Source organism: Phoenix dactylifera, chromosome 5 (genome assembly GCF_051530095.1).
Source record: "Phoenix dactylifera cultivar Ajwa chromosome 5, Ajwa_hap1_PhDact_Kaust_v1.1, whole genome shotgun sequence".
NCBI lineage: Eukaryota > Viridiplantae > Streptophyta > Magnoliopsida > Arecales > Arecaceae > Phoenix > Phoenix dactylifera.
Window position 1 is genome coordinate 6,364,340 of NC_143194.1, and position 26,420 is coordinate 6,390,759.

The 26,420-nt window shown below is 39.2% G+C and overlaps 1 pseudogene across 1 annotated transcript; it reads right to left on the reverse strand.

The window, feature by feature from the left end:
* Positions 1-5,038: 5,038 nt before the first annotated feature.
* On the reverse strand, positions 5,039-17,541 carry LOC120107348 (glycosyl hydrolase 5 family protein-like; annotated as a pseudogene). Its single transcript, XR_016395565.1, has 5 exons — positions 17,047-17,541; positions 16,668-16,915; positions 16,189-16,426; positions 15,858-16,142; positions 5,039-5,956 (listed from the first exon to the last, which is right to left on the reverse strand). The product of XR_016395565.1 is annotated as a glycosyl hydrolase 5 family protein-like (transcript).
* Between the last annotated feature and the right edge of the window lie 8,879 nt (positions 17,542-26,420).

The following is a 26,420-nucleotide window of genomic DNA, read 5'->3' on the forward strand; positions in this document are numbered from 1 at the left end:
CAGACGACAGCGAGGTCGACGGCAGCGGAGAAGCGGAATCTTCGATCGCCGATCAGGACTAGGGATAGAGGTGAGATCAGTTTGATGTCGGCGCGCAACTAGGGCATCGACCAAGAGAGTATAAGGAGAGGGGGCCGAGCAAGCATTAAAAACAAGAACAAAACAAAGAGGAGGAGGAGGAGGAGGAGAAGGAGGCTTACCTCAAACGAGGGCGAGGTCGACAGCGGCGGGGAAGCTAGGGCTCGGGATGGAGGTGAGATGTTGTCGCGCAGCTAGGGCATCGACCAAGAGAGGATGAGGAGAGGGGGCCAGGCGAGCGGTTGGGGGGTTTTATGTTTTCTAACGACGCTATTAAGCGTCGTCGTTTCTGGAGATTTACTGATGCTAGGGGAAAGCGTCGGCAAAGGTTGGCGCTGAGCCAACCTTTGCCGACGCTAAGGGCGCCAACCTTTGCCGACGCTTTCCTCTAGCATCGGAAAAACACAGTCGGCAAAACTCACATTTGTTGTAGTGCATGAAGGTATGCAAGTCGGGGCTATTGAGTTGCTCAATTGACAAATGGAGGTGTTGCCTCCTCAGAGTCATTAAATAGCCTACTTGACTTGTTACGCTTGAGAGCATTTTTATTGGTGGTCATAGAGGGACGCATCTGATTGATGAGATTATTGCTAAAAGCACTCAGATCTGAAAAAGAAAGAAAGTGGGATATGCTATCATTTTCCACAAGTTCGGAGATTCGAATCCTTCTGCTAACACCAATCTGTTGATACCCAAATTCTACCCAACCATGTTCTGATGATCTGAAGGCATGGAGGGCGCAAATTAATAACCAAAGTTCGTGCTAGTAGAATGACACCAGCTATGAATTTACTAGTGGATAAAACAAAGTCCTCCTTTATTGAAGGTCGTATGTGATGGAGAATACCCAATACCTGCCATCTCTCTAAAACCAAGGTAAAATTAAAACTATAAAATATTTGATATCTACGTTACATTCCACCAACTCTATTAGACATAAATTACATTACATTTGACATTGAGTTAGCTTTTCAATAGAACTTGAATCACATGGATCGAAGCCCAAATAAAGGAGATTTTTCAAAATTTTGGAGAAGTATAAGGAAAAATTAGCCTGTGAATTGATGATCAAAATAACACTATCAAATGTAAACGGATGGAAGAAGATCTATCTTTAGAACTATGCAATGGAGGGACTTACCATCAAACTTAACTTTGTCTGAATTTGATCCAACCGGGACTTGAATGCTCCAATGACATAATAATTGTAGTCATAGGAGCTGATAGAGCAATTATCACCATTGAAAGAGATTTGTTTTAGAAGCATTCTTAAAGCAATATATATTATTCTAGTTTTCAAAAACTTAGTTATTTCAAGTTTGAGGTTAGTTCTAAGGGTCCATATGAGTTTCCATTAATGTAAAAGCTCTAGAACCTATAAACACCCCCCTCCCCCTACCCTCGTGTACCTTTGCTTTATCACTGAATTAATAAAGCTTTTTCTTCGGAGATTTCTCTCAAATTCTTGTGTGATGCAAGGCTGCTAAAGACTCCATGACGTGATTTTGTGGTTTGGGTGTGAGGAAAAGATTCTTCAACCAAAGCCGTAGTAAAGAATACAAGTGTGAGACCAAAGGTTCAACAGGAAGAGAAGGTGTAAGGCCCTTTTGGTTGTCCCTAAATTTGGATTTTCTTCTAGTTCCTTTTTTTTCTTTTTCTAATTTTAGTTTCTAGTTGATTTTGTTTCTGTTTTTGATTTATTTTACAATGCTTTGATCTCATGTGAGATAAGGTCTTCCCTCGAACTCCTTAACTATATTAGTATGATATCAGAAAACCTTTTTGCTGCTCATAAAGTTATTGTTCATCATGGAGATTTCTTGGTGTATTGTATAATTGGATTTAAGAAAAGATATGATAATATTAATTTAGCTTTCCTCCTTAAGGTGTTGAAACATCGCCAGTTCCCTCATAATTGGATAGGATAGATCAGAACAATTGTATGTTTTATTAGCATGGGCACTTTGGTCATGCCTTCTAAATAGATCAAGTACCATTGTTATCCTAGATAGGGAGACCCTTTCTCGCCCTCCCTTCGGCCTAGCACTAACAGGCTATCAAGATTGTTCGTAGTATCAGAACAAGAGGGTTAATGGTCTTGGGGGGTTAAGATCCTTTGAAGGGATTACCGACCTGCATTTTGCTGATAATATTTTGTTATCTTATGATGTCAATCAAGATCAACTTCTTGCACCAGTGCTCATACTATTCAGTTCTGAGAATTTGATAGTATTCAAGGTTAACTTTGTTAAAAGTTTAATCATATGTTTAGGGTTAGAGTTTGTTAAACAAATGGACTGGACAGGAATTTAAACTGTAAATCGGAGGCTTTTCAACTGCCTTTGAGTCATCAGTTGAGGAACTTAGATTGGATATCACTAATTAAGAAATTTGATAAAAAGTTATCGTTTTTTTTTGGGGGGGGGTGCACTATCCATCAAGTTCATGTCTATGTACAAGCTTCTAGCTTGAGTAATCAAAGGGATAGATAAGATTCATAAAGCTTTCAACTAGGTACTTCCTTGACATCAAGGTTCTCATGCTTAGTCACATGGGATGAAGCATTACCCTCCTTATAATGTTATCCTTTATGGAATTACCCATCTAATCCATTTTTGTCCAAGCATCTAGCTTGGGTAATCTCAAGGATTGAAAAAATTGTAGAGCTTTCCATTGGAAGGGAACTGCCTTGACATCAAGGTTCATATGCTTAGTTGCATGTGAGGCTATTTGTAGACCGAAGATGAAAAGAGGCCTTCAGTCAATGCAGTGAAGAACCTATAGAACTTGAACGCGACACTCCTAGAAAAATAGTATTGGAAATTCTTCACTGAGGAAATGGCTCTTCGGAGATCCTTATTTAAGAAGTAATATTATAGCATGAAGAAATAGGGGCCTGGATCCAAAAGATCCCTTTAGGCTTTGTCACTTATCTAGAGATTCATCATTATTAGCCTTCAAAGTTAGTAAGAGTACGTTTTTTTTGTATCTCAAATGACACCTATATAGGCAAATTGCCTCTGTGATCCTTGTTTCCTAGTATAATTAGGAGCTGTTTTGAGAGAGAAACCTTTATATTCAGACTTCTAGATTAGGAGGAAGAAACATTAGAAATTATTCGTTCAAGAGGAGTGCTAGAGGAGTATGATCATGTACATTGTAGCAATTCCTCATGCTGTGGATGAGATACATAGCACTCCCTCTAGTACACATTTATGTAAAAGAAGCTCTACCTTCTTATCTCATAGGTGACTGGTTACAAGAAAATGCTAACCGGCAACAAGTTCTTTAACTGGTCAAACCAATCACCTTTCTCTTTATCTTTGCATCGACCATATGTCCCACAAGCTGAAGGAGTGTAGAGCTTTGTGAAGGATTAAGTAAGCTGAGGCCTATGTTTTCGAATAGATTCTTGAGTTTCTTTCCTACCATATGTGCCACATGATGGACATGAATAATTTGTCCCATCCTTTTCGCATGCTCTTAAGGATTTCTTACACCTCTAGGAGGTCCAAAGGGCATTTAGATTTGGAGGCTGGCCAATAAGATTAAGACAAGAGGCCGTGGGTGCCCAAATTGCTTGAGTGAAAGGGCAATGAAGAGATGAGCAGCAGTCACACCTCAAACACTATACAAAGGACATCCGGAGCTTATTCTCCATCCTTTCCTTGCATGGACCTCACCTGTGTGCAGCTTGTTTCGAAGGGCCAACCACATGAAGACCTTATCCTTTTCTGGCACTTGACACTTCCAAATTATTTTGAGTTTTTGACAAAGAGATATATTTGATAATAAAAAACTATATGATTTGACAAAGGGTTATATTTTATCATAATCTGTTGAAAGTTCAATATGATGCACTACTAGATAAAACATTAGACATGAGGAAATTGGGGTAAATAACCAAAATATTATTGGCATAAAGGTTGAATTTTTTCTTGAATGTGATAGGAGGCTAAGAGACTATTAAAGTGATAAAAAAGTGAAGCCTTGAAAGAGATGGAAGATGAGTTTGACTTGCTAAAGAACTACCAGCTTGTTGGGATTTTTATCGACAGGCCGCGCAAAAGATGGTTCAAAGATCTCGAACCTAGAAGAGAAAATAGAAAAGGAATGAACTTATGGCAGTTTCTATTTCATTTCTAAGATTGATCTGCTGATTTGCAAGATGGAATCGGCAATAAACATTTTAAAGCCTATTTGGCATAGTTTCTATTTATTATTTTTAATTTTTCAAAAACTAAGATAAAAAAACATGTTTAGTACTACTATTTTTATTTTCTATTTTTAAAGTTATAGAAAAAATATGAAAGTAAGAAATTCTTTCTTCAATATTTTTAGAAATAAAAAACTTATATTTTTAATCACCACAATCAATACTACCTCCATTACTGCCACTACCACCTTAGCTACTACCATTGTCGATGCTACTGTTGTTGCTGTCGTTGCTACCTTCACAGCCCCATCACTATTGCTGCTACATTATCACGGCTATCGTTGCTATCTCCACCACTATATTGCTGGCACCTCCACCACCACTATTGTTGCCATCTCTATCACTACCATCACTGCCTCCATTATATTGCCTTTGTTACCATCATATCTGCTATATCATTGGTGCCCTTATCATCACTACTATCATCGCCATCACCATCATCATTGCGATGCCTCCACCACACTATTGCTACCTTCATTGCCATATCTGCTTTATTACCTTCCTACCTACGACCAACACCATCACCATCTCCACTACCTCTATTGTAATTACTCCAATGTTTATCGCCATCGATATCTTTATTTTTCAAAAAATCATTGACTATATCAAATGTATTTTATATTTTAAGATTAAGAACAAAATAGAAATAAGATTTTTATTTTTCTATTTCTAAAAATACAAAAATGAAATTGATGCCAAATGATAGCTTAGTTAACTTGTTTTGTAAGTTCCTTAATTAATGCCGATTGTGTCGTCCCTTCTACTCTTTATTAATAAATTTGGCACCTAGAAAACTCAAAATTTTTGTGATAGTAGAAATTAAAAATAAACTGCGATGTCCACACTGGTGATCATCAAAGATCTACGCGGCAGAATGTTTAGACCTTTTGTTCATGATATGTTCACCTCAAAAATATTATAGGTTTTAATTAGAAGTTTCAGAAAATACCACGCACAAGTCAGGAAAATTAGGTTTTAATTAGATTGTTGCTAATGCATGCTTAGACAACGATGTGACTCGGCACTACTTATACCCCTCATGGACACATCCTGGAAAATTAGAAGTTTCAGAAAATACCATGCACGAGTCAGGAAATTCTTCTTGGTGGAACAAGAACATTTCTAACCATTGAATGTTTTAAATAGAGCACTATATATGGATCTTAGAACATTTGCTCTGTAGTTTTCATAAATAGCCAAATTTGAGTCAATATCTCTCAATCATACACAGGTGAACTGTTATCTAGAATGGCCTGGTGCTAGTGACCATCTTGAACCATTGGCTCCGAGGGTCACACCGTCCATCTCCGCTTAGACACTTGCATGGATTTGTGACAATGCTCTGACCATCAGAGCCAATGTCCAAGCATAAATTGCTACTATTACCTGAGACCTTGGTTGAGAACTGAAACTTAGATATCATCTTCCACATGGAATGTTGGTCGCAGCGAAGGGTTTCGAGCTTCACTGGTTTTCCAGCACCACCAGCTTTCAGATACATGAGAGTACCCTGCGGCACCAAGGCTTTCAGTGGTGTGTATGTCCAGGGTTCTGATTCAGTACAGTGGCCTAACTCAAGTGTCAATGATTTCCTCAGCACACACAAAGCAGATGAGGGATGGAAGATTATTGAGTATGGTGGAATGCCTGAAAGGCCAGGACCTGCATCATGAATTTAATGATGATAATCCAATCTTTATAAAAATCAGCAAGCTTGTATTTTGGTGCATGCAATTAAAAACTAAAGCCTTAAACAATTAATCACCGTTTCCTCTCAATAGCAAAAATGCATGTGCAAATGCTCATTAAGCCAGTCACATGGTAGAAACTACAATTGAATTTGATATTTGAAAGGATTTATGCATCAGTTTAACTTCCTACTCATGTTTGTAGCACATTCGTTTCTATCATCTCCATGATCGTTGCGTCAATAATTATTTGCGTGCACTTGTATACACTAAGATTGGAAACATAGCAAGAAAATCTCATTTAAAACTTTTATTAATAAAGCTCCGTTACATGCTGAAAAAGGTTTTATTAGCAAAGGACAATTAATTCAATTTTAGGAGAGTTTTCATATTTCAGTTTTTCAAGTTTAAATCAAAAATTTTATAAAAAATAAAAAATTAACAATTAAAATGGAAGACTCCTCTATTAACTGATATCAAGGTTAATGAGATTGGACCATTTGTTGATGATCCGTACCTAATGATGGTTTAGGTGGTCTAATCAGGGATTATCATGGTAATCCAATGATGGTGTTGCTTCTTCTTAAGGGAGGGAGTGTAATGGTTAACAGATATTCCTAAGGTCTCATTGACAATGTAAGAAATATTTCAAATGCTCGTTGGCCTGTGAAAGAATATAATTAACAGATATCAGGAAATATGCAGATTGTCGGGCTGGTGCATGCTTATTGGGACGCTGATCAACTTGGCAATGCTTTGGCTAACTTGGGAAGGTTATGGAGATATCCAAAATGTTGTAACTTCTAATAGATAAATGGAACAGCCTAAGGGCCACTTTTCATAAAAAGAAGCCGGAAAATGTAGGCTTTCATGAAAGAACTTATATTTTGTCATCTTACTTCTGTTCAACAATTTCTTAAAATGCTGTAATGACACGCAAACCAGAATATGAAGAGAAAAGGTACAATCCTACTAAATGATAATGTCTATCAGGGAAAAGAAAAGAAAGGTAATCTATAATCAAAGTATGTTACGACAGGTAAAAAGAATAATGAAACAAGAAGAAAAAAAAGAGACAAGAACAAGAGAATAGAATATTTCCATGATTTAGTTTATTGACTTACATCCATAGACAGAGACGATGCAACAATTTTACTATAGAAAATTGGAGATGACATAGTACAAGATTTCCTCACAAAACCCTAGGATCCAATATATCGAATCTCTTAAGCACTCAATTTTTCTCTCATTTTAGGGTTACAAGAGATATATATAATAGAATAAGTTGATTTAGACTCAAACTGGTGTTCTAAAATAATCAAGTTAGCTCGGTCCACACGGACTCTTCCCCCACACCTCCAGCTAACCATTCGTGTGTTCCAAACAAAACGTGTGTGGCAGCCTAGGAGACTTTTTTCTTCCGCTCCACAAAAAGGTCCCTGTGTGGCTCTCTAAGGCCTGTAAACTCAAGATATACTCAACAAATCTTTATCTTGCCTTGAAGTTTACTAAGTCAAGTATATCGAAACTCTACTCACTATCTCTTCGACACCTATCCCTAAGAGAACTAGGCTCTACCAATACCAATCAAGTCCAGCAATGCTTAAACTTATCAACTAGAAGTAGCTTAGTTAATATATATATTGGATTCTCTACCATGACTATCTTCTGAATTGCAATAATACCATTATCGATGATCTCTAGAATAACATGATACCTGACATCAAAGTGTTTGGCTCTCTCATGATACATTGGATTTTGAGCCGAGTCAATGGCACTATGGCTATCACAGTGTGGAACTGGTAACTATTGTTGCAAGCTAAATCTATCAACAAGACCATACAACCATATAGTTTTCTTTACTCTCTCTATTACAAGTATATATATATTGTTTCAATTGTAGACAAAGCAATTGTAGAATAAAGTGTAGCCTTCCAGCTAACATAACAAAAGAGAGTAAAAACATATTTTGTTAAAAACCTGGACTAACTTTCAAGATGTTGGACTTATAGCTTATGTTCTTGAAAGTCCATTCACTCCTTTGGAGTGTAGACCTTTGCAACTAACCATGCCTTGAACCGTGCTGCCTTAGCCCCAAGAATGCCTTCCTTCTTTTTAAAAATCTATTTACAGCCTACTGCTCTTTTACCCTTAGGCACCTGGACTAACTTTCAAGTTGTTAGACTTATAGCTTATGCTCTTTGCTATGATGAAGGTTCCTCACCATCAACACTCTCGACTACTGCAAGAGCATAAGCAACCATGTTTGCATATTTTGAAGGTGGTCTTATATGCCTCTTCACATTGCCAGTAGTAATACTATATTGTTGTTGTTGTGATACATCATCATGTATAGAATCCAATTTCTCTATTCTCTATTTGATTGGACTAAACTAGAGAATTTCCGACACTCTCTTTGGAGCTTCAATATCAACCTCCACCTGTTTGGTGACACCATGGTCCATACTTGTATTGTCAGTAGATTTCTTCTTCTATTTTACGCATTGCAGACTTATCAAAAGTAACATCTTTGTTAACGATAATTATAGGTAACTAGAAATCATTTGTACACCACAATTTATATTCTTTCACCCTATGTGCAGAATCTAGGAGTATGCATTTTCTGACCCTCGGTTTAAGTTTACCATCATTTACATGAATATATATAGGATAACCAAATATTCTCAAATCAGAATGTTTAATAGAATTATCGGACCATAGCTCATGCAGAATCTTGCAATCAATCACTTTAGATGGAGATCGTTGTATCAGGTACCTTGCCATATTAGCTACTTCGGCCTAGAAGATTTTGTTGAGTCTAGCATTTGAAAGCATATAATAAGCTCCCTCTATGAGTGTCCTATTTATCTATTTTATAACTCTAATCTATTGTGGTGTTTCTTGTACAGTGTGGTATCTCATTATACCTTCATTTTTACAAAACTCGTCAAATTCGCTTGAAGAGTTCTTGAAGCCATTATCAGTTCTTAGTGTTTTAATCTTCTATTTGGTCTACTTCTCAACCAATGCTTCCCAATATTTGAACTTGACAAACACTTAATCCTTGTGTTCCAAAAAATACACCCAAATCATTCTAAAATAGTCATCAATAAACGTCAGAAAATAATAATGTCCACTCATTGATGCAACTGTAGAGAGACCTCGTAGGTCTAAATGGATGCAATTCAATCTAACCTTGGTACTATAAATATCAATACAGAACTTTACCTTGCACTGCTTACCGAATACACAATATTAATAAAAGTCTAGTTTGCTTGTCTTCACACCATTAAACAAACCACTCTTGGACTAAATCATCATCCCTATCGTATATATGTCCTAATTGCATATTCCATAATTGAATAGCATTTGTATTTGACAATCTTGATGATGGTAAAACTACTACAATACTGGCTATTAGCTTACCTAGTCAGTAATACAAGCTATTCACCAACTTTTCTTTCATCGATATAAGGCTCCCTTGAAGACTTTCAATATACTATTCTCACTATTGTACTTATAACCTTGAGAATCCAGCATAGCTAAGAAAATGAAGTTCTTTTTCAATACTAAAGCATGCCAGACTTTTAAAATTCTCATAGCGCCATCATACATCTCAATTCGAATTGTTCGAGCACCAACAACAGCAATGGATTTATTGTCTCCCAATAGAGGTATTTTCTTTCCTAGTCCAATAGATGGAAAACCAATCTTTATTATAAGTTATATGAAAGGAACAACCAAAATCAAGAATCCAATTTCTCCTGAAGCTACTTACACTGACTGATAGAACCTCACTACCACCATTATCGGAATTTTTCTATGCCCCACTAGTATTAACTTTAGAGATAGTCTCTCTCTTTTCACCTTATCCTTTTCTTTCTGGATAAAGTCTTCTAATGTGCCCTTCCTTATGACAATGAAAACAGTGGATGTTTCTATGTTTAGACTTTCATTTGGATTTCCTTCTTGCCATAACCTTTTTTTTTTCTCCTACCTCTAGGTCAACCAAACATAAGCGACTCTAAAATGGCCACTTTTTCATGATCAACCGAACATGCCCAAATTATTTTTTCAGGCATCATATTCTGAGGAATGTTCCTAGAAAAAATATTTCAATGAGAAAATATTATGTCCGTGAACCAAACAAGTCCTTCAATTTCAAATTTAGTACTCGTCATCATGAAACCCTAATAAAAAAAGCCAAGACTTTAATACTACTGTTACGATAAGTAGGAAGAATAATGAAACAAGAAGACAAAAAGAGAGAAAAACAAGAGCATAGAATAATTATATGGTTTGGTCTATTGACCTGTGTCCATGACCTAATATAATGCAAAAGTTTTACTATAAAAATTTGGAGATTACAGAGTATAAGATTTCCTCACAAACTCTAGCCCTCGATGCGTATAATCTCTAAAGCACTCAATTCTCCTCTCATTTTAGGGCTACAAAAGATATATATAATAGGGTTAGTTGATTTGAGCTTGAATTAGTGTCCTACAATAATCAAGTTAGTCTGACTAGTGGTGGCTGTACTCCTGCACGCCTCGCTGATAATACGTGCAGCCCAAACAAAATGTGTATGGCAGCTTAGGGGATCTTTTTCCTTCGGGCTGGAAAGGGTCCCCTTTTGGCTCTCTAGGGTTGGTAAACTCACGGGATACTCAACAAAGTATCATACACTATTGCAGTAAGGGAATTGATCCTACTCTCCTATATATAGGCCAAGACTTGATGGTTTGCAAACCAGGTCCTCCTACCATCAGGTTACCAGACGAGCAAGCAATCATGTAAGTCTTGATTCGTTCAATGAAAGAAGAGGTCGGATTGAGGGTGGAGTCTGAAGAGATACAGGAGAATGACAATGGAGAAGATGATGAGTTAGTATATAAGGATGAACAGTGGCTGATACATTGCCACAGTAACTGGCACATAATTCCTACTCCCTATCGTACAGCAGCTGAGTCTCTTACAACCCATTTTATACACAGTCAGATCTAGTGATCCGTTGTGGGAATAACCAAAAACAGTTACAGTGAATACTCTGGAACCTGGGAGAAGAACATGCAGTTATAGTGAATACTCTGGAACCGAGTTCAAGTGACTGTGGAGCAGGATCAGTTTAGCTGATGAAGCAGCAGTGAAATGATCATCTTAAGATCCCCCCTCAAGCGGAGAGTGGGGTGCAACTCTCAGCTTGGAACAGATGAAGCGATGACGTGCCGTAGGAAGAGATTTGGTAAAGATATCTGCTGGTTGATCTTGAGTAGAGATATGAGATAGACTAATCTCTTTGGATTGAAGTTTCTCCCGAATGAAATGATAATCCACCTCAATGTGTTTAGTGCGAGCATGAAAGATAGGATTGGCCGCAAGAACCATGGCTGAGATACTGTCAGAGTGAAGAACCGTAGAATCAGAGATGGAGACACCAAGTTCTTGAAGAAGTCGCCGAAGCCATATCAGTTCCTGAGTGGTAACGGCCATAGCTCTGTACTCAGCCTCCGTCGAGGATCGGGCAACAGTGGGCTGCTTCTTGGCACACCAAGAAAGAAGATTGCAGCCGAGGAAGATACAAAACCCAGAGGTGGAACGCCGATCCTGTGCATCGCCAGCCCAATCGGAGTCACAGTAAGCTGTGAGGTGCAGAGAGCTTCGTTGATAATGTAAACAGTAATCAATGGTCCCTTGAACATAACGGAGGATGCGTTTAAGGTATTGAAAATGCAATTGAAGTGGGTGATGCATAAACTGACAGACAAAGTTCACAGCAAAGGAAAGATCGAGCCGAGTGATTGTCAGATATTGTAAAGAACCAGCCAGACTTCGGTAAAGCTCAGCATCTGAAAAGGGAGCAGAGAGATCAATAGAAGAGGACTTCTTGACCGGAAGAGGAGAAGCCAGAGATTTGCAGGTCGCCATGCCAGCCCGCTGTAAGAGCTTCTGAGCATACTGGGATTGACTAAGTCGCACACCGTCGGCATCAAAGAAGAAGCGAATGCCCAGAAAATAAGAAAGCTGACCCAAATCCTTCATTTTGAAGTGGGAATGAAGCTGATGAAGAAGAGTAGTGATGGCAGCAGAATCGTTCCCAGTAAGGAGAATGTCATCAACATATATTAGTATGTAAATAATTGTGGAGGCCTGCTGATAGAGGAAAAGAGAGGGATCTGCCGAGCTGGAACGAAAGTGATGTTTGAGGAGAAACCCAGAAAAGGTAGCAAACCACTGCCGTGGGGCTTGTTTCAGACCATAGATGGATTTTTTGAGCTGACAGACATGAGTGGGATGCTCTGGATCCGTGAAGCCCCTTGGTTGTTCCATAAAAACTAGTTCATCGAGATGCCCATGAAGAAAGGCATTGGACACATCGAGCTGTTTGATGGACCAGCCCGAGTGTAAGGCAAGAAGAACAAGCATCCGGATGGTGGAAAATTTCGCCACAGGACTGAAAGTTTCATGATAATCCAGTCCATACTCCTGTTTGAATCCCTGAGCAACTAAGCGAGCCTTGTACCTGGCTAGGGAGCCATCGGAGTGCCGCTTGATCTTATAAGTCCAGCAACAGCCGAGAATGTTTTGATCAGGAGAGCGAGGAACAAGAGTCCAAGTCTGCTGATCAACCAAAGCATTGAATTCTGAAGACATTGCCGCTCGCCAGTTAGGATCAGTGTTCGCCACGGAGAAGCAAGTTGGTTCCTGATCACCGGCATCCAGACTAAGAAGAGAGAAAATTTGCTTCGGGCGAAGTGACCCCGTCTTGGATCTTGTAACCATAGGATGCCTGACAGGAGGAGAAAATACAGAGGAACAGGAAGGGTGTGTAGATTGAGGAGAAGAGAAGGAAGATAGAGGTGCAGTGAAGGTTGAAGATGAAGTAGAAGTGGATGAATGAGTAGGGATGGTCTTGAACGGGGAGGACGGTGACAAAGTAGGAAGCTGAGAGGGAGGAACAAGTAAGGGCGTGGGAAGTAGAGGGGTGGATGAGATGGGAGATTGAACAGAATGAGCAAAAGGGAAGAAAGACTCATTGAAGCGAACATGGCGGGAGATGTAGACCCGGCCATTGGATGGATCATAACAGCGATACCCTTTATGGTTAGGGGAGTAGCCAATGAAGACACAAGGTAGAGACCGAGGTGAAAACTTGGATGGATGCTGAGGACGTACCCAAGGAAAGCATTGGCAACCAAATACGCGAAGAAAGCCATAATCCGGAGGGCGGTGATACAGAATTTGAAAAGGAGACTGGTGTTGAAGACGTGGAGTTGGGAGACGATTGATTAAGTAAGTAGCCGTTAAGAGTGCCTCAACCCAGAATTGAGGAGGAAGAGAAGAGTGAAAAAGAAGACTCCGAATCATTTCTAGAAGCTGGCGATGTTTGCGTTCAGCACACCCGTTTTGTTCCGGAGTATAGGGAGAGGAGCGTTGATGAATGATGCCAGACGCAGCAAACAGACGATGAAAGCGAGAATTAACGAATTCCCCACCACCTTCAGAACGAAATACTTTGATAGTGGAGGAAAATTGATTTTCAACTAAATTTTTGAACTCAACAAACTTAGAAAATACATCGGATTTCAATGCCAATGGATACACCCAGATGAATTTTGAAAAGTCATCCATGAACACAACATAGTAACGTAAACCAGTGGAGGAGTTCATAGGAGAAGGTCCCCAGACATCAGAGTGTATAAGATCAAGAGGACGCCGGGAGATGGAATTGCTGGTGGAGAAAGGAAGTTTGTGTCCCTTGGCCATGATGCAGAATTGACAGGAGGTAGTGCTGACCGAGGAGGAAGCAATGGAATTGTCCTTGAGAATTTGCAGCAAGGTGGATGAAGCTGGATGACCAAGACGGAGATGCCAAAGCGAAGGCGAGACCTTTGCAGATACTAAGGCAGTGGAGCGAGAAGAGGAAGTGGGAGGCGGAAGGAAGGAGAAAGGAATCCTGTAAAGCCCCTCAGTGCAGCGTCCCTGGAACAAGATCTTGCCGGTTGCTTTGTCCTTGATCACACAACCATCAGAATTAAAGTGAAGGGTGCAGTGATTATCAACAGCTAACTTGTAGACTGACAGCAGATTGTGAGAGATATTTGGAGCATGCAGCAGTTCAGAGAGTTTAAAATTGTGAGTTGGGGTGCAGAGAATACCAGTCCCGGAATGTATAACAGGAATTGAGGAGCCATTGCCCACGGTAATCCTATCTGAACCCTGATATGAAGATGCATCTGAGAGTGACAGTGGTTCGGAAGTATATGTGATGTAGCACCACTGTCGATAACCCAGTCACGGGAGACAGAGGAAGAAGACGGTGTAGAAAGAAGCGCCTGCTGATTTAGCTGTCTAGGAGGAGAGGAATTGTAGGTTGGATCCATTCGGAACCAACAATGAATTGCAGTGTGTCCTCTTTTGCCATAGATTTGGCAGTCAATGAGAGCTCGGGAATCCTTCCGCAGTCCAGGAGAATTCCAGTTGCTGTCCCACTTGTTGTTGGAGTGGGTACTCCTTGCTCGACCACGTCCTCTGGGTGAGAAGAAGGATCTACCTCGACCTCGTCCCCTAATGGCTGAAAGTGCAAGGGAATCAGCAGAGGACTGTTGCTTTTCTCTGGATAAGATAATGAGTTCCTCGCTGCAAAGCAGAGCATAGAGCTCATCCAGTGTGAGAGAGGCAGATCGAGTGCGAATTGATGTAGCAAAGGCATCATATGAGGGTGGTAGGCCATTAAGAATGTGTAGAATGACATCTTCGGTGTCAATTGTGGAACCAGCAGCGGATAGAGCATCAACTTTTTGCCGAACTTCATGGAGAAACTGCTGCATTGGAAGATCTAGTTTCCTTATGTTGTGCAATTCATTTTTGAGCTGCATTACATGACTCCTTGTAGCCGAATTTAATCGACATTCTAAGGTAGTCCAGATCTGAAAACAGTGATCTAGATTGATCACATATGGTAAGATGGAAGGAGAAATGGTGGAGTTAATGGCTGAAGCTAAGAACTGGTCTGTCAGCAACCAGAGCTCATAGCTTCTGTTCTTATCGGCAACGGAAGATGGAACACAGGTGGAAGTGCCATCTAAAAAACCAAAGAAGCCACTCGCTCTGAAAATACGAGTGACTTGAGACCTCCAGGTGAGATAGTTATCGGATTGGAGCTGGGTGGAGACTAGATTTTGTATTTTTGAAATCAAAAATTTCAACCTGGGAGAAGTTAAGGGATCATCCAAAGATCCTGATGATTCGGCTGACCTGGTGACTTGTTCAGATCCAGGAGACTCCATTTGATCGTCGTCTAGTGGAGGAAGAACTACTTCTAAGGAGAAAGGCGTCAGAACCTCCCGCTCTGATACCATGAAGAGATACAGGAGAATGACAATGGAGAAGATGATGAGTTAGTATATAAGGATGAACAGTGGCTGATACATTGCCACAGTAACTGGCACATAATTCCTACTCCCTATCGTACAGCAGCTGAGTCTCTTACAACCCATTTTATACACAGTCAGATCTAGTGATCCGTTGTGGGAATAACCAAAAACAGTTACAGTGAATACTCTGGAACCTGGGAGAAGAACAGGCAGTTATAGTGAATACTCTGGAACCGAGTTCAAGTGACTGTGGAGCAGGATCAGTTTAGCTGATGAAGCAGCAGTGAAATGATCATCTTAAGAGAGTCCATCTTGTATAAGCTGTAGATGGATTGGAACACAAGGGAAAGAGCTGTCTCGTGTAAGATCTAGTCTGGAATTTGGGTGGACAGGCTTGTCTCAACTAAATTCAAGCACTAAGATAGTATAATAGAAAAAACTACTCATGCATTTATGTATAAATGTGATAGTAACATTTGAGGCTTATATGGTCAATTGTACCTCTGAAGGGAGCTTGTATATAGCTTGTATCTTTTGCAACAAGCTGGAGTTCCGGGTCTTGCACCAATTATAAGAAAGCACCCCTTTGACCTCATCTCCGCCAATTCTTCCACCTGCAATATAATAGTTTCCCTGAAGTGTCCAAAGAGCCCAGTCCAAATCCAGTTCAGCTAAAATCCCCATCAGGCAGCTCAAGTAGCGGTCTTCACCTGCCTCTATATCTATTTGATTCACTCCGAACTCACTCAAGAACAGGGGCCACCCCTCATCTAGCAAAAATCCTGCCTTTTTTGCTATAAAAAAAAAAAAAAAAAGAAAAAGAAAATCCTGCCTTCCTTGTGATATTTCGAACCGTCCTTGCGCACATTTTGTTTGGATTCTCATTTTCCCACTCTTCCATAATGGGGAAACCATACCAATGTAGCTCGAATACAAGCTTTCGCGTGAATGTTAGCTTGACTTGTTTCCTTGAGAGGTGTCTCAGATCACTGTCAAACCTCATCCCAGACAGTATAACGAGGGCATCCGGGTTTGCCGAGTGCACTGCCTCTGCACCCTTTTGCATATACCTGCATTTCTTCAGTGAAGAAGTAGTTGGTTCATTCACAACGTATCAGGTTGCAACTTGGTCACGTAGTTGACAAGGGTAAATTTAACTCCAAAAGGCTTGCATGTAATCCATGCTAAACAAAAGAAACCAAGCAAGTTAACAGGATCTAAATTCAGAAGCTATAGCCAATTCATGTTGGATCTTAACAACTACATATACGCCCTCCTAACTCTTTAATGTTAGAAGATCATAGCTATTACCTGTACCAAAGGCTGACCTTCTGCCGAGGCCCTTTAAGCTCGTTCCTGAGGCTCATGCCGACAACATTGGCTGAACCATTGAAGATTGTAGCCATTTTTGTTAATCCCCTCAGCCAAACATCTGCGTGAAAGTACTTGTCCCCAAAAAACCCACTGCCATCATAGTCGTTGCAACACCACCCTGGCTTGCTTATGTGATTATCTAGGATCACCATGATGTTGTTGTCTCCTAGGTTCGACACCACAGCCTGGAAGGTTCTTTCAAGTATTAGCAAAACTCATAATGTAATGCAATTAGGAATATAAAATCTTCTTCCTTCACTAAATAATTGGAAAGAACTTTATTTATAAGAACCAGTAAGGATATACTATATTTCACCTTGAATGCTTGGATGAGTGTGAGATCAGCAAGAGCTGGGTTGTTAACTTCGATGGCAGCAATGGACTCCAACAGGCCAAGTGCTCGGAAGGACTGCCAGACAGTGAGGCTGGAAAGCGAGTCATTGGTCACCAAGAAGAGGGGCCAAGTGAACCTGACACAGTTGAAGCCCATGGAGGCTATTTTCTTTGAGATAGTGTCTAGTGGCTGCTTTCCCAGGCCCTCTGCCAGCATGGTCTCCGGGTGGGATGGCCAGGTGACGCATGCCAGTTTTACCCGTCTACCATACTCATCCACAATCCACCGGGAACTCGTGGAGAGAGGAAAGGCAGTTGTGGGCTTTTGGGTGTTGAGAAGAGTAAGAGAAAGGAGTAGCAGAGAGAGAAGAAGGGAAGGAATAGCCCTCATGCTTGTGGTTTAAGTTCAATGACCAGCTTCACCTCACTGGTAGCAATTGTTTTTCCTAATGAGCATGCAACTTTTTCCAGTTTCCACACCTCCGCAACCCTATAAGAAGAAAAGCATCCATCTGTAACAACTTCAATATATTAATGCGCGCGCGCGCGCTGAGAGAGAGAGAGAGATTATTGGATGTTATTACTGCCTCTGAAGTGCTCACACCAAAAACTAGTTGATTTGAAAGCCTATGCTTCAGATGGTCCAAAATGTAGGGAAACACTCCCTCAGTTAAAAACACAAACTCAACCAAGTATAGTCAACTAAGTATAAGTTTATGAATACAAAATTTATGAAAACTAGTCACCACAAATACCAATGCTAGGCAAACAAAATGTATGGATTGATTCTAAGTGGCAAACCATCAAACAGCTCAAAGATATACCCAAGAGACACAAGATTTAATGTGGTTCGGCATATAGTCTACATCCACGGGTCATGCTCCGATCAAACTTCTACTATAATAAACAAATTACGGTGATTTCTACTCAAGTATCAACATATATCACTTGAGCCAATACAATCTAAAAAAAAGAAAAAAGATAAGGGTTACCTCACGAGCATGAACAAGCTAACTCCAACACAAAATCTTCAACAACTTGTTGGAAGAAACTACACTCTTGAAAACACAAGCTTCAGTTAAAGTAAAAAAAAAACACAAGCTTCAATGAGTATCAATGGACATAGGAGTAGGACACACAAGCTCTCCCCAAATCCTAGCCGCCTGCCCTCACAAAGAGTTTTGATTTTCGTGCTTCTATTTTTATCTTGAAAAAATAGCACCTAGGTTTTAAAATTGGGATTTAAAATGACTTAAAGAGCCATTATGGGCTTGGACCAAAAGGAAAAGGCCCAAACCACATATCAATCTCTCCCTCCAAGCCCATGAGAGAGGAGAACTAACTAATGACTCCTCACCGGGAGCCTAAATCTGCCAATTTGGCGCAAAGCTCAAACTTTTTTTTGGGAAGCACTTTGGTCATCATGTCAGAGGGATTCTTATCTATGTGTATCTTCTCAAGCCGCACCTGCTGCTTGTCCACTACATCATGTAGCCAATGATGCTTCACATCTATATGCTTCGTATGAGAGTGATACATAGCATTTTTACTCAAATCCATAGCATTCTGATTGTAACAAAACACCATAAACTTGTCTTGCAATATTCCAAGCTCAAGAAGAAATCTCTTCATCTATAGCATTTTCTTGATGGCCTCTGTAGCGGTAATGTACTCTGCCTTTGTAGTACACATGCAATACATTTTTGAAGCTTTGACTGCTATAAAACAACTCCCCCAGCAAATGTGAACAGATATCTTGAAGTGGACTTCCAGTGGTCTAAATCTCCTGCCATATCAGAATCTGTAAAATCCTCTTACACTGGTTTGTAGCCACCAACTAGCACAACTCAAAAGTACCCCTCAAGTACCTGAAAATTCATTTCGCACCTTTCCAGTGATCTCTACCTGGATTTGAAAGAAACCTGCTAACCACACCAACTATTTGGGCAATATCTGATCGTGTGCACACCATAGCATACATAAGACTTCCCATAGCTGATGAATATGGAATGGCCTTCATAGATTTTCTTTTATCTCCAGTAGATGGACATGAGCATTTAGAAAGCTTAAAGTGACTAGCAAGAGGAGTGCTAACTGACTTAGCACTTACCATGTTGAACCTTTCAAGCACTCGTTCAACATATTTCTCTTGTGACAACCACAACTTCTTTGCCTTCCTATCACGATAAATTTGCATGCCCAAAATTTGTTGTGCTGCGTCTAAATCTTTCATATCAAAAGACTTAAAAAAAGCTTCTTTTAACTTCTTAATCATTTTTGCATCTTGATCCAAGATAAGCATATCATTCACATAGAGCAAGAGAATAATAAAGTTTCCACCACTAAACTTCTTGAAGTAAACACAATGATCTATATCTATTATTTTGTACCCATGATTGACCATGAATAAGTCTAATATTTTGTACCACTGCCTTGGTGCTTGCTTAAGCCCATAAAGATTTTTCTTCAACTTGCAAACCAAGTGCTCTTTACCTTTCACCTCAAACCCCTTAGGTTGAGCCATGTAGATCTCTTCCTTCAAATTACCATGAAAAAATGCAGTTTTAACATCCAATTGCTCTAGCTCAAGGTCCAAGCTAGTTGTCATACCCTAGGCAACTCTAATAGAACTCATCTTCACAACCGAAGAAAAAAATCTTATCAAAGTCAATGCCTCTCTTTTGGCCAAAGCTTTTAACAACAAACCGGGCTTTGTGTTTCACTAGCTTTCCATTGCCATCCTTTTTCAACTTGAATGCCCATTCGTTCTTCAATGCTTTTCTACCTCTAGGAAGCTCCACAAGCTGATAAGTGTTATTTTTCAGCAAAGAATTCATCTCTTTTTGCATAGCTCTCATCCAAGTAACCCTGTCTTCATAAGATTGTGCTTCTTGAAAGCTCTTCGGCTCCCCCTCACTAGTAAACATAATGTATTGTGAAGCAGGATATCTTGATGATGGTCTATGCTCTCTAGCTGATTTTTTGACCTGAGGTTCTGCACTTTCTTGTTGAGTAGATTGCTCCCCCTACTCATTAACCTCATCTTCAAGCGTCTCATCATCATCCATACCCATTTATGACATATCACTACCACTAGTTTCTGGTACCTCATCTCTGCTAGATTCATCTTGTACCTCTCCTCCATCTGTAGTACGCTGCAAAGAGGCAAAATAGGTACAAAATTGATAGCACCTTCTACCACATCCTTAGATTTCTTGGCTATTTCAGCATCTTCAAAAGTTTGGCCTTCATGAAAGACCACATCTCTACTTCTGATATTCTTCCTCTTCACTGGATCCCATAATCTGTATTCAAACTCTTTATTGCCATAACCAACAAAAATACAAGAAAGTGCCTTATCATCAAGCTTCGACCTTTCCTCCCTAGGTACATGTGCACAGGCTTTGCACCTAAATACCTTCAAATGTGATTAGGAAACATCCTTTCCACTCCATATTCTCTCTGGAATATCAAAGCCCAAAGAAACTGAGGGAGATCTATTTATTAAGTAACAAACAGTGAGAACGGCTTCACCCCATAATGCCTTAACTTAGCCATCCTTAGCATGCATTTAACTCTCTCTACAATGGTGCGGTTCATCCTCTCCGCCACCCCATTATGTTGTAGTGTACCCGAAACAGTTTTTTCATGCCTAATACCATGCCTCGAGCAGTAACTTTTGAACTCTTTTGATGTGTACTCTCCCTCGTTATCACTACGGAGACACTTCAATAGTTTTTCTATCTTTTTTTCAATCATGACATGAAACTATTGAAATAACCAAAGCACTTGATATTTTATCTTCAACAAATATACCCACACCTTGATGCATTATCAATAAATGTGACAAAATACCTATTGCCACCTAAGGACTCCACCTCAATGAGTCTACAAACATCAGAGTAAACTAACACAAGAGGATTAGATTTCTTTGAAGAAGATTTAGCAAAAAAAACTCTATATTGCCTGTCAAAAAGACAATGATCACAAGGGTTTAGAGTTTTACCTTTGGCAAAGAAAATGAGAAACATCTTTGCTAAAATTTGCAATTCCTTCTCACTTATGTGAACCAACCTCTTATGCCACAAGCTTGGAGACGACTTATCTTCGGTGACATATAAGTCATCTCTATACACCTTCTTATGTGTCTTATAAAGAGTGCAACAACGCTTTGCTTTAGCTACCACAAGTGATCCTTCAGTAGGATTTCATCTTCCATCACCAAAGCAATTAACATAACCTTATCTATCCAAGACATTCATAGAAAAAAGATTAAGGCGCAAATCAGAAACATGGCGTACATCCTTCAAAGTTAAAGTACACCCGGCATTGGTTTGAATGCAAACATCACCAATTCCCATAATCTTCGAATAACTCTCATTGCCCATCTTCACATTTCCAAAATCTCCTTCCTTGTACGAAGTGAAAAACTCCTTATAAGGAGTAGAATGGTAGGAAGCTCCGGTGTCAACAACCCACTCAACTTCTTCACCAAGATGCATACATTCATCCTCTTCATAAAAAAGAATTACTACATCTTTACTTGAGCAAGTAGCCATTGTATTCTTATCATGTTCTTTCTTCTGTGTATTATTCTCCTTTTGTTGTGCTTTCTATGCATAGCAATTTCTTTTCATATGCCCTGCTTTACCACAATGAAAACATTTGCCTTTTTCACCAAACTTTCCTCTAGACTGAGATCTTTCCTTAAATTTTCCGTGAGCTTTGTATTCTCTACTCTTACTTCTACCCTTATTCTCCATGACAAGAGCTTGTGCATTATCTGTATCCGTTGACTTTCTTTTTGTTTCTTCATTGAACAAGCTACTAGTAACTTGACTCATTGACAATACACCATCCGGAGCAGAGTTACTAACTGTGACAACCAAGGTCTCCCAACTATCCGGAAAAGAACTCAAAAGCAACAAAGCTTGCAACTCATCTTCAACCATTTTTATTGTACTCAATTGATTCACAACACTTTGAAATTCATTCAAGTGATCGGCAACGGGGCAACCCTCTTTAAACTTCATACTCATAAGCTTTCTAATTAAAAAGACTTTGTTCCCGACGGTCTTTTGCTCATATCTAGCCTCTAGCTTCTTCCACAACTCATGAGCATCGGTTTCATTAGACACATGATGAAAAACACTATCATCCAACCATTGCCTAATTGTCCCAATAACCTTTCTATGTAACTTTTGCCAAGCTTTATCATTCAAGTCTTTAGGCCTAGCCGTTTCACCCTCCACGGGCTTATACAAATCTTTGCAATAAAGAATGTCTTCCATTTTTGGTTTCCAAATTAACCAATTTGTATTTGTGAGCTTAATCATGGTACTATAAGAATCTTCCATCTCAAACCACACAAGTCAACCGCAAGCCACACAACCTTGCTCTGATACTACTTGTAGGAAAAATACTTCCTCACTTGGTGAAATCACAAACTCAACCAAATATGGTCAACTAAGTGTAAGTTTATGAATACAAAGTCTATGAAAGCTAGTCACGACAAATACCAATGCTGGGTAAACAGAATGTATGGACTGATTCTAAGTGACAAGCTTTTGTGCAAAGAAATAGCATTCTGGTGCATCTTAGAAAGAGCTTCCCTAGTAAACCTTTTATAGCTTTTGAAGGAGTTGAAAAGCTATTTCAAAATTTTTATCAAATATTTTAAATCTTAAAAGTACTCAAAAGAGTTCTAGCCCTCCAAAAAAGCATTTACCAAATGAAGCCTAGGTCAATTTTAAGGAAACAAGTTATAACCATCCCAAAACCAAAATAATGCAACCAACAAAACCCAAAAGACAAAGGCCGAGAGCTAATTCTGAAAACAATCAACTGTCGACAACCTACCAAAGGAATTAGCTTTCTATCTTAAATTAAAACCAAATTAAGAAGAGAAGCTCAAGCATACATCATCAAACTGAGGGAGAGAGAGAGAGAGGGCAAGTCATCGAGCCGAGATCTGAGCTTCATGACTAGATTCTTGGACCCTAATAGCTGTCTTCTGTCGTCAGGCCCGAGATCATTTCCCATATTAATCTGCAAGTGTTCCCACACCTAAAAGAGACATATTAGAACAAGAGTATCAATCAATAACAACATTCAAGTTTTTTTCTCAGAAAGTAACAGCATCAAAGCATTTAAGGAATGAATAATCGATCATCGGACATAAGGCTTATCAACAGTAAAGTTTTCTTTTGGTTTATCTTGAGGCCAGAAATGATCAGATTAGACCATGGTCCCGTCATCTAAAACTCCAATTCAACCAAAATGATAAAAGAATATTCGCTGACGCTTTTATCATAAGACAGGAGAGCATGCATTAACAAATCAAACTCCGAAGAGGATGGTTTCATCAGACCAACTAGGCCAGATTGTGAATAGCCCATTTTAATGACATATTTCATGTCAATGTCGTCCCTTAAAGATGACACAAATCGGCATTATTTATCCAATCGATGAAGAGCATATTCAACATGCCCGATATCTTAGCAAAGCCATCATAGCAGTGTTAAAAAATAAAAAATAAAAAATAAGAATAAAATAGACCCAATTATTTCATCCTTTCTTGTGCAACTTCTACATGCAGTTTTTGACATCTTTGCTCCTTGTTTCACGTCTTCACATGCATTATGATTTTACACATAGTATTCAACATCTTTGCTGCTTGTTCAAAAGCAGTGTCCAAGTTTGTTAGGATAACTTGCAGTGTTTCAAACTCCACTTACCACTTTGAACCTCTCGTCCTCGCTAAGCTATATCCCAAACAACACTATCAAAATCTGAGAGAGAGTACTTAAGAGGAGATGGAGGTACCGGAGCCGGTGTCGTCCGCCATGGAACAAGAGAAAAAGCTGGGGATGGAGAAATAAAAGGAGGGATCCCCATTTCAAATGCGTGGGCTTCCATTTAGTTGTTGGTTTCCTTGAGAGGTAAAACCAAGCGTGCTTACCAAAAAAACAAAAAAAAACCAAGCGTGCTCTTCTACTTTTGCTGTTCTCAGGATAAAACAAGCCATGGCCTTACTTCAATAGGAAACGCTTGTCGACGTGATCCAATCATGGAGGCGTCTGTGATCCAATCCAAAGTAAGGCTGATGGCTCTTGCACTGTAATTGACATGATATTGGGATGGCTCTTGCCTCTTGCAAGTGAGAGGTGTTCTCAAGGTTCCAGATCTTGGTTCGGAGGCATGCATCATCATGTGATGCCTTTGGAAAAAGTAGTTGAGCCTAAATGAGGAACATGACCCTTATAATTGGTTCACAAAATTCTAACTAGTTGGTGTCTTAATGAAGATCTTCTGATATATACAAATCCACTACTTCAAAAAAAAGCTAGCAGATCACATGAACTCGATACATTTTCTCTTCCCTGCAGCGAGATATATTCATTTTCTTGGAGAAACAGATAAGATATCCAGGCACGGCCGCATTTTGATACCACCGGAGATGGCGAAAAGAAATCTAAAAAAAATAGGGTTGAAATCTTGATAGGTTTTCTACTCAAGAAAAAGAAATTAGAAAGAAAGAAATAGCTTTACAGGCTTCATTAACGCTGCACAAAACAGTTAGGTTTTAAAATCTTGATAATTGTATTTCATTTTATAATAGGACATACACATTCTTTCCGAAAACAAGCAAAAGACATAGCAGATGATGTGGAGACTGTCGTGTCATTGTCAAGGTTCCAGCTCTTGGCTCTAAGGCATGCATCTTCATGTGACACCATTGGAAAAAGTAGTTGAGCCTAAATGAGGAACTTGACCCTTATATTATGAGTTGGTTCTCGAAATTTTGACTGGTTGGTGTCTCAATGAACATCTTATGATTTATACCAATCCAGTACTAAAAAAGCAGGTAGCAGATCACATATAAAAAAAAGAGAGGATTGAAAGCTTGATAGGTTTTCCACTCAAGAAAGAAAGAAAGCTTGGCAGGCATTATTAAATCTTTAACTTTTAAAATCTTGATAATTATATCTGATTTTATAATAGGGCATTACATTCTCTCCCCCAAAATTAAAAAAAGAAAAAAGAAAAAAAAGCCAGAGAGAGGAGATATTATGGAGGCAGACCTCTTGGGCCAAGAGAGAATGATGCAAATTAATGATTATCCTTGCAAAATTTGTAGATAAGATGAGCAAGGCAACTTAATTAGTTGCTTTAAATTGGTCGAAGAAGGCTCAACCAGAAAGAAAATATGAAAGGCAACAATGATTGTGTCAACAAGGAGAACAGATTCTTACTTGATCGCAAAATCTATGCTTCGACTAACCAGTTTTGCAACTGCCAGCAACACTGATTTCTAAATGTTATTTATATAAAAAGATCTCATCAGATTGACCATAATGTTTATATGCCTTCGTTGATGTGTAGGTTGTGTGGTCACGCCCCGAGTCCGGAGCACGACAGATGCCGCATGCTTATACGGCATACCGTATAGGCAAGTAAGGCTATAGATCATATCAAAGCAATGACAAATCCTTAAAATTTATTTAAGTATTAATTTACTGGAAAAGTTCATTCTCTTCTTATTTTTTCAGACTCACAGAAGACAGAGACTCAAATAGAAGGGACATGTAGTTCATGCAACTAGTCATTAATTAGTTAGTTATTTATTTTATTATGCAGAAATCGATGGATATCAAAAAATTGGTAATTGAAATATTGAAGAATTAATGTAAGTGAATTAGTTTAATTTATGGTATTGTGTGAACTATGCCTATATTTCAAGCCTAGCCTAGTATAGTCTCTAGGACTCTACTCTAAGGAGTGTGCGGCCGTGTCATGCGCCAGAATTCAGGTGTTGGATTCGGGGCATGTTACACATGCCATTTACTTAGAACAATTGTTTGATTAATTATATTGATTGTCAGCATTTTAGCATGAATTTATTATCAACAATGTCGGCATGGAAATATAAGCACAACATGGTGAAGCAACTGATGCTTACATCCTATAGTGTCAGACATAATAACAAGGACCATTAGTAAAATTGCACAAACTGTGTTACTTTTTCTAAAGAAAAACCGCATGCATGTCTAACTTTTTGATTTCAGATTTATGTATTGTTGAAGCATTTTTCTTCTAAAATTTTGATTTTGTAACTTTAAAATGGTTATCTAACTTCTAGTGAGCTGGTGGGAGGTTGTTTTGCCCAACTTGCTTCACAGGATGTTATTGGCTCGAGATTCAGAACCATATAGGCATGGCATGGCAAGTGGCTCCTAGAGCTAAACTGTGAGGGGGTCCAATAGGTAACTCAGAAGGTCTTAAGAATTTTTTTAAAAAAATCCCTTATTATATTACATCAGAGCAACCCCTGATCTGATCCAAGTCATGATAGAC